Source organism: Asparagus officinalis, chromosome 7 (assembly GCF_001876935.1).
Source record: "Asparagus officinalis chromosome 7, Aspof.V1, whole genome shotgun sequence".
In the NCBI taxonomy this organism is placed as follows: Eukaryota; Viridiplantae; Streptophyta; class Magnoliopsida; order Asparagales; family Asparagaceae; genus Asparagus; species Asparagus officinalis.
In genome coordinates, this window is record NC_033800.1 from 43060060 (window position 1) to 43070035 (window position 9976).

Consider the following 9976-nt stretch of genomic DNA (forward strand, 5'->3'; position numbering starts at 1 on the left):
CAAACAACAACTCGCCAAATGGCAAGTTAAGGTTGGGGTATTCAGCTGATCGCATGCACGAGCAACTGCTCTTTGTTTCAAGCTAAGTGTTACCCTCTCGGTTCCACTTAAGCTGCAACATGAAAGTCAGAGTTAACCCGACCCCACGCCATGAACAACCAAGAGCAGAAGGGGAGCCTAACAACTAAGTCTAAAACAGACTAGTCGAAGGCTCGCCACACTGCTAGAGTAGCATAACTAGCTCAACTCAAACGCCGAACAGCGCAGGCGAATCCAGCATGATGAGCGTCATAGACTAACAAACAGTCCTAGGCAAAGATCAAACACAGACCAAACACAAGAAATAAAAAAAAGAAAAAAACTGTGCATCCAAAGCAGCGGATAAACAGAACAAAAGGCCATTACGGGCCAAAATTACATACATAAAGTTTTTAGGTTGCGATGCAGCAGGCGTCAACAAGATTACAAAAAAAAGAGTGTTTGAATAAAAGAGCTGGAGACACTACATTAACTTCGAGAGGTTGAAGTTGGCGATTTTCGCCTTGACAGCCGTGAGCTCTTCCGCCAGTCTGGCACGGGTCTCCGCCTCCTGCCTATATTGAAGCAGGGCGAGAGTGGCCTCGCAATCCTCTTCCTCCTAGCGAAGGAGTTGAAGTCCGCATCTTCTCGCGTTCGAGCTCCCGTAGCCTCGCCTCACCTTTAAGGGACCCAGCGTCTTCAAAGAAGGTAGCATCCAGGTAGGCGTCCATCTTGGCCAACACCGCGCGATGTTGCTTGCGCAAGCGTTGGAGCTCGGCCTCTCTTGCCTGGATGCGCTTCCGCATCTTCTCGCGTTCGAGCTCCCGTAGCCTCGCCTCACCTTTAAGGGACCCAGCGTCTTCAAAGAAGGTAGCATCCAGGTAGGCGTCCATCTTGGCCAACACCGCGCGATGTTGCTTGCGCAAGCGTTGGAGCTCGGCCTCTCTTGCCTGGATGCGCTTCGCCAAATCTTCGTGCTCAAACATGAAGCGTACCAAGAAGCGTCGGCTTGCGCCAGGCCCTCCAGGCGATACATCCACCCCTCTAAGCGACCGAGCTCTCGCTCACATCGTCGTGCGAGCTGAGGACCGCCCACACGGCAAATCGCCTCCAGACCCTCCTCCACGAGGGGAAGCATGTCATAGTATCTTTCGGCACCCTCGCCGACGATAACGGTGGTTCGGCGCACCAGGCCCTCCAATCGCTGGAGGATCTCGAACACTGGGTGGGGTGTAGGGTCTGGTGCAGAAGACCCCTGAGCCGAGCTCGCAGGGGAAGCCAGCGGCACACCGACGTCAATGACGGTGGAAGAAGAGCCGACGCCTTCAGAGGCGCTACGATCAGACACGGAGGCCATGAGTCGAAAAGGGTTTATGCAACGGTGCTCTTCTAGCGAATTATTTCGAAGACCTTGCTGAAAAGACGGCGAGTGCATTATATATAGCCGAAGACCCGATGACCGAGATTTGTTATCTCAGGCAATCGAGCGGCTCAGATGTCCTGTGACGCTTCGAGCTCAACGCCAATAAAGGCCACTCCTCTCGGGACCCCAAACCGACCGATCGAAGAAGCGCGAGAGGCGAAGCGTTCTGTCATTTTGCCATTAATGTGCATTAAAGCGCCCACAGAGCCTTAGCTGGCAAGCATTTGGGCCCGTAGGCAGACGCGTGGCACGAGTTTTGCCCACATTTGAATCTTCGACTATGAGAGAAATTCGCCGTCACTTGAGTTTCGCCTACAGTATGAACTTGCCAGCATTTGGGGTTTGACCTGCAGTGCTAATCCGCCACCATTCGAGTTTTCGCCCACAGCATGAACTCATCGGCGTTCGAGTTTGGCTTGCAAAACGAATTCGCCACCATGTGAATTTCACTTGCGGTATAAACTCGCCAGCAGTTGAGTTTAACCTTCAACGCAAACTCGCCATCAATTGAGTGTCGCCAACAGCGTGAACTCGCCAGCATTTAGGGTTTGACCTGTAGTGCTAATCCGCCACCATTCGAGTTTTTGCCCACAACATGAACTCATCGACGTTCGAGTTTGGCTTGCAAAATGAATTCGCCACCATGTGAATTTCACTTGCGGTATAAACTCGCCAGCAGTCGAGTTTAACCTTCAACGCAAACTCGCCATCAATTGAGTGTCGGCAACAGCGTGAATTCGCCAGCATTTGGGGTTTGACTTGCGGTGCTAATTCGCCACCATTCGAGTTTTCGCCTACAGCGTGAACTCACCGGCATCTGAGTTTGGCTTACAAAATGAATTCGCCACCACGTGAATTTCCCGCCAACAGCCGAGTTTAGTCTTCTAAGCAAACTCGCCATCACTCTAGTTTCGCCACAGCGTGAACTCGTCGGCATGGGAGTTTAGCTTTCGACGCAGAGAACTTCGCCTACGGTGCGAAATCGGCAGCGGTTACATGAGTAAAACATTGAATGGCGACATAGTAAAAGGGTATGCGCATAACGAGGAAACACGAACTTCATTAAAAGCTTCCAGATAGTACATTTGAACAAAGTTATGACCTTACAACCAAAAGAGTCATAACATTACATCCAAAAAGCAAAATGAAACAAAGTGTTTTAACACGGTCTCAGACCCAAGAGCTTATTCCAACAGACTAAAGGAGTTAAGCTCTGCTTTGACCGCGGCCACCCTCCTCGCGTGGTCCTCCTGGGCTTTGTCTTCGGCCTCTTTTCGAGCCCGATCTTCAAAGCTTAACCTAGCGGCAGTGTCCTCCTAGCACAACGTATGAAGGCTTCGAGTTTCCTCCTCAACGGTCCTGTTGACCTTTTCCCTCTCGGATTAAAGCCCCCTCAGAGACGACTCTGCCTCCCCCAACTCGACCCTTAGGCGGGATATAGTGGAAGTAGCATCACCTATCTGCTCTTCCAGAGAGCATTGCTGACCCACCCAGAAGGCGAGGTTGGATTCTAGATCTGCTATTTCCCTGGAGCGAACTTCCTGATCCCAGGCCTCCCGACGTCTAGCATAAGACAAGAGGGACTCCACATCGACTTTCGGACCCTCTCGCCGCAGGATCTCCAGATGTAACAGGCATAGAAGGAGCCTCTATTCGCAATGTGTGGCAAGCCGACATTCGCCCAATCGCCGGAGATCGGCCGCACGATCCAGAAGGGACTGCTTGAGGCCGTTATAGGTCCCCATGCCAAGACTGACAAGAGAAATTACCTGCTTTACGGCGTTCTCGAATTCTCCAACACGAGCCCGAACGGACAAAGAATTTGAGGAAGCAACCTCTTGACCAGGAGCGAGTGCCGCGATAGGTGGAAACTCGAGGCAGGGTTCGGCATCAGGTGTCGGAACAGGCTTCGAGTCGGAGGAGGTCGTAGGGTCCTCAGATTCGTCATCAGAAATCATAATGACCTCGGACGCATGCTCTTCGGTGGGTGGTGCCCCTTCTTGAGCTGTGTAACACAACAACAACACAGGAAAGGTTTAGACGAGAAATACCTGCTCGGCTTGCGGCCTTCGGCGATAGCGGCCTCGGCGACACCCGAAGAGGACGCCTCCTTCCTCTTCTTCGAGGTAATTCTTTTCACCTTCGGTGCCATTCTGAACGCAACGAAAGGAAAATTTGGAATTCACCTAAAGAAGACAACAAGGGAACTGTGACCTCTCTTAACGAGGGGGAGGGGCATTAAATGCTCTAACCCAAGGCGGTTATCCGCTGCTTGATTGGACCCTTCAGGGTTAAACAGTCAAGAATAAATCCGAACAACTCGGATCTCGCGTGGACGGCTAGGATCTGGCAGTTTCTGGACATGATCTTCGGTCAACGGCCCAAAGCGGACGTGGAAAACGAAGAGGCCCACTACGCCGTATTCAATGCGAAACGACTAGCCCACGTCTTCTTAACCGACGTACGCGTGGATTAACACGTGACCCACTGAAAGCGAATCCCGCTCAGAGACAAACTCATCGTTTGAATTCTCGCAAATCCGCCTGCGGACAGAATCTGCCTGAAGGTGAAATAAGCTTGCGGCTGAAATTCGCCGACAAGAATCCCCCTACAACTAGGACTCTCTTGCGACCAAACTCTGACTAATGTATGTAAAAAAAATGGAGCATACACGCAAGTGATAGTGGCCAGAAACAAAAGGATAATTTCATTCATTAAAGGAAATCCTGGTACAACGGGGGGAATCAAAGGCGAATTACAAAGCTCTCAACCGCAACTCCGCCTCGCGAATCTCCCCAGCGTAATGAAGCTCGAGCTTCCTCAAGATCTCTCGACGAAGATCTTCCTCAGTACGTGAGACCAAATCTTGGACGGTATCTCTGACCTCCTTGAGGGCTCGGTCCTTTTCTTCAACAGAATCAGCGACCAGTTATCGGTGAGATTCCATACCCTCCAACTCCTTTGCCAACTATTCGCGAGCCTTCTCGTGAGTGGCTAAGGAGGCCTGCGCATCAGCTATAATTTGCTTCAGCTTTGCTATCTCAGAAGACAGGCGAGAGAAGCGGGAATCAGCCGTCTATTTCTCGTAGGTCACTCGTTCACTCACGGCTTTGACCTGCTCCAACTTTATTGACAACCTTGCCTCCAACGACATGGTCTCGTTCAGTTGACGATCGCGCTCTTCCACCGCTGCCCGAACCTCGCCAGACACGAGATCAATAATCTCGGAACTCTTCGCGCGAAGGATGAGTAGCTGTCGAATAGCCTGCTCCACCTCTCCCAAACGCCGGAAGGAAGGCTTGGCCGCGGTGGCGCCAAGCTTCTTGATCAAGAAGACCATGTCATGATCGAGGTCCTCCTTAAACTCCTCAAAGGGACAGCTCTCTTCTAGTGCAAGCTTGATACAATCCGTGAGGGTGTCTTGGAAGTTAGCAAGGGTCCGAGCCATCTTTCTCCGGTGTGAATGTTCCAAAGGGGAAAGAATAGCCACATCTGCCGCAGGCGTCATGGCCAAAGCCTCGATCGAGGGGGCGGTGGTCACAACAGTGGAGGTGGTGGTGGAGGCCGTCCAAATCGAAGCACCCACCAACGTCCCCCCTTCGGAGCGGAGACTCATACGCTGACGGCCTATCCCCGGCCGATGCTTCCTCAGGAACATAAGATTCCCCTGTTTGGCTTGGGGCGTCTTCACGAACCAACACCTCTTCCTCGCTTGATATCGCCTCATGAACTGAGATGTCATCATCCCCCTCTGATTCACCCATCTCTCCAGGCGAATGGCCCGCCCAAGAGGGAAGATACTCTTTGCCAGTGACTTCATGGGCAGGGTCAACTGCGAATGCACGAAGAGGATTAACGGATACCCCTCGAGAGGGACCCTATCGACATAAGGGTAAACAACGCTAGGACCCATGCTTACCTGAGCCACCAAGCCCCTCCTCGTTTCCGGTCCCCTCTTCTTCGTCAGAAGGAATGGGGATCACTTTCTCGACCGCACCTGCATAGATCCAACGCAAATGTCAGGGGGTGTAAGTTCAACCTTACGCCCAAGGGTGTTGTTTTAAAGATTACCTCCTGGTACGGACGTAGGAGCCGCTAGAGCTCCCGTCTGTGGCCTCACACCAGACTGCGGAGAAGCGTCCTTCAAGGTTTCCAGAATAGCCCCTGATGCGACAGAAGGAGCGGGCGGGACAGCTCCAATCCCAGAGGTATTCACTCCAGGGAGGATCACTTGAGAAACATCATCCTGACCTTCCGCCGCTCTGGCGGTCTTAACTGTCTCATCACAACGGGCCCTCTTGGTCGTCTCCACTTGGGAACTTTTGGCCACTGCCTCCCGCTGACATTTAGAGAGAAGCGAGCTACTCGGGGATATAAGGGGCATCCCCATTCGTCCAGCTATCATGCTCCGAGTTTGTTCTAGGTGTTCAGATTCTCTTGGCTCACTAGGAGGATCCAACGAAGGACTAAGGGAAGGAGCTTGGGCCTCGGGAACCCCAGATTCATCTAAACCGACATCAAAACTCTCGGTGTCCTCAGCAGGATCCTCCGAGAACCACTCTTTAGCAGTTTGATGGCCCCTTCGCCTCGAAGAACGAGAAGCTCCCCTTGGGCGATGCACGTGTTCCGTCAAACAGGAGCTCTGGAACAAGAAACCATCGGGATTAGCGCTGGCACCCCGATACCACCGGCAGTACAGGAGCGTATGGTGCAAATCACGATCCTTCGCATGTAGTTCAAAATGGGCATGGGTACCACCAGCATGAGTCCAGAACCATCCCCGAGCTCCATCCACCAGCCCTCCTTCGAAGTGTAGGCGGGGATTGACGTTGCCCACGTACAGTTGGTCGTACCCGAACTGACGGGCAAACCTGCAAGGGATGTACGGCTCGAGATAGCACACAGAGCCTGTTCGTAGGATGTGATACCCCGGCCGAATATTCACCAACTATCGAAAAGCACCGCAGGAGAGAACTGTGTGATGGTCCGCTGTCGGCACATCTCTAAAAGACTCCCCATATCCTCCTCCACTGAAGTAAATTGGGAGAGCGTCTTCCGTGCGTCGGGAATATCTTTACACTTCCAGGAGCATCTCTCCAAGCGCTCAACGAACGGAACAAACCTGTCTCCTTGAAGAGTCGCGGGGCGCTCATCAAACATTCGCAGTGGTAGACGAACCACGCTATCAAGTAAGTGTATGGCAGCCCCACTCTAAGATTAGGGGTCCTGATGACTTCCCCTTCCCCTTCGTCGACAATCGACACACGGTAAAATTAGGCCGTCAACGTGCGGAGTCCCCGATGGATACATGCTACCATCGCCGACACCAAGGGATAGGACTTCCCGTGGGCTAAGCAAACCGCAGGATACATAACCGCCACCGGAAGCGCCTCAAAAGAATGAGTGGGGACCACGCACCTCTTTAGCCACAACATGAGATACCCCGCGAACAGAGCCTTTCCGGATATAGGGGATTTGGCCTGGTGGTGAAACGAGTGGAAGACCGTTCCAAGTTTGAACCCACCCTCATCATGCTCGAGCTACAGTGGCTTCCCCTTCGGCCATCCTCCTCTCCACTTCAGCCTGGTCGCATTCGCTCAGCGGCAGAGCAGGGATTCCTTTGACATCATTCTCCGGGAATAAATAATCAACCCAGTTCTTGTGACTGATCCCCAGGGCCCTTTTCTTCTTACCTTTATGGTCCACCGTTCCTAAGGTGTTGAGGTATATATGGTAGTGGCAGAGCAATTCCCATAGAGTCTCGACCACCAAGGGGGAGCGGTCCGAAAGTTGGTCAATCTCATCTTGACCTGGGACGTACTCCTTATACGGAAAGTCTCCTAGGGGCAGTCCCGACACGTCGTACATCTCGTGAAGGGCTATGCCGAGCTCACCATTGGGGGTGAAAAATGTGCCACTATCCGCACAATACAGCTCCAAGATGCTATGGAACTGAGGAGCATTAATCTTCAGACCATGTCGAGTGGCTTGAATGGCCGCATACAGTTCTGAATTCACGAAATCAGAATTCTCGGCCAAAATGTAATCGGTAATCTTGGACCACCAGGTCTTACTACCAGGTGCAGAGTAGATCCACCCCGGGGCTCTAAAGTCCTTTGGAGGAAATCTCCCGCTAGCTTAGAAGAAACGATGACGGAAGGTCTCCGCGACCGCTGTCGTCTCGCCGACAGGCGCCTCCCGGTCACCCGTTTGCAAGAACTCTCCACCCTGTACCCAGCCGTGGAGCCCGTAAAGACACTGCAAGTCACCCCGTCTTGAGTTGGGGTCAAATCCCAGTTCATCGTTCTCGGGACTGCAAGGGAACACAGCTTAACGATTGAGAAACCTCTCGGCATGTTGGGAAGACAGTAGTGGACCCCGTCCATTACGCGGAGCCACCTGCTGTCTTTGATCAATAGGGCGGAAGGATTAGTCGCAGCATCACCGAACAAAAACTGAGGCTTCTGCAGCTCCGTCCTGGTTTCATCTGTCAACACCGCATCGGTGGTCAACTCACGTAGCGTTAGATGGTGCCCATCAGTGACTCTCTTTATGTAGGCTGTCTAAAAATCACGATGGATAGCTGATCGCTATCAAGCTCCGACAATGAAAGTCACAATCAGACGACTTTCTAATCACTGTATTCGCAATTCTACAATCGCTACAAACACGGCCTCATTTCTAAGATGATTGATCTTGATGGTTGCGACAACAACATGACTAATATTATATTAGCAACTATGAGAGATGCTGATGAGCAGTGTAATGATTTCAGAAATAAAAGGTTAGACTTAGCTGGTGAGTTGCTTGGTAGAGAGCTGTGGGCAAATATTCATCTAAAAACACTATGGATGTTGATTCCCGTCAAGTTCCAACAACGAAAGCTACAATCAAATAGCTTTCGTGCCGACAAAGGAAGATTACAAATAGAGGACTTTTCACACAGATCGAGAAGAGTTACAATTCGACGACGCTTCCGACAGCTGATGAAAACTCTATTCAGTCGCCTTCACAATCAACAGTGAGAGTTACAATCTGACGACTCTCATATCCTATAACAGGCAAAGATCAATAAGCGGTAGCCTTTGTAGTGTTATAATGGACGATGTTACAAGTCAACAACCTCTCTCAAACACAGAACTCACCTCTGCATTTCTCAAATTCAAAACACAGACGAGCTGTGCATTCTCCAACAGACGTCCAGATCTGCAACACAGAGTTAAAACACAAAACGCCCGAACTGTGCGTCATTCGGCAAACACTCAACACTGCATCCCAAATCCAGAACGCAGAGTTGAGAACTCAACACATGAGCGGCCTGTGCGTCTCAAATCCCTAACAGAGATTTAACTCTGCGTCCCAAGCCTTGGACACAGAGTTAAGGCCCAGAACGCCAACTGGGGCGTTTTGACTTGTTCAAACACAGCCCGAACGGCCTCAAAACCGTTATCCCACGTTCTGAGGGATTTTCGCCCACTTAGGAGCGGATTTAGGGGTTGGTTACAACCCTAATCCCCCTATAAATAACCAACTTACTCAACTGAGTAAGGGGTTGACGTGTGCTGGCATTAAAAACCGTATAAGGTTAACAAATCTCAGCAGCTTAACTGCACAGAGAAGGTGATTTTCCAAGAGATCAAAGAACTGATCAGCAATCAGTTAACCAAATCTTGAAGATTCCCTTCATCAACGGCGGATTTACTTGGCTATTAACCGAATCTTCGGTTCTAACAACTTTGTTAAAGATTCCCTTCATCAACGGCGGATTTACTTGGCTATTAACCGAATCTTCGGTTCTAACAACTTTGTTACAGAATTTCAACTCACTCTGAGTTCTGAAATTCATTTAAGGGTTCGTAATTAAGCTTGCAACGCAAGTTAATTACATCAAACCAGTCAATTGTTCCAGTGAATCAAGACGGTCGGATCATCAACGGAGAGCAAGTTCGACACAATCAATCGAAGGAGGCACTCCATCGAGAAGAACCCAGTTTTAAACAAAGGGGAGAATCAAATTCATTCTCCTCTCTTTTGTAATCGGAATCCAAATTGTAATTGATTTTGAGAGAATACAAGTCAATTTTTCTTTCATTGTCTTTTTACTGCAAATTTGACTCCGCTGGGGACTAGCTTCTCTGACGAAGAAGTGGTGGCGCAATCTGACGTTCACCTCACTGGAACCACCATCGAAACTCTCGTCGTAGAGTTCGACCAAGCCAAGTATGAGGAGGCCCTCTCCTCTGGGTCGCTTAGCCCTAAAGCTAGGCGTGATACCCACAAGACCTCTAAGGAGGTCATCACTACTGCTGAGATGCCAAAGAAAGTCCTCTCCTTTGGCCAAGACCTTAAACTCGCTCTGCGAGTTGAAGACTCCTCCCCCGTATCACTATGGCACATAATAGGTCAAAAGAGACCTATGTCGGAGGAAAACCCAATCAACGCCGACGACGCTACGGCCAAGGCGTTGAAACAAGCTAAGAAAAATGCCACTCGACGAAGGAGAAGATCCATGCGGCGAGCATATCTGCGGAGTAG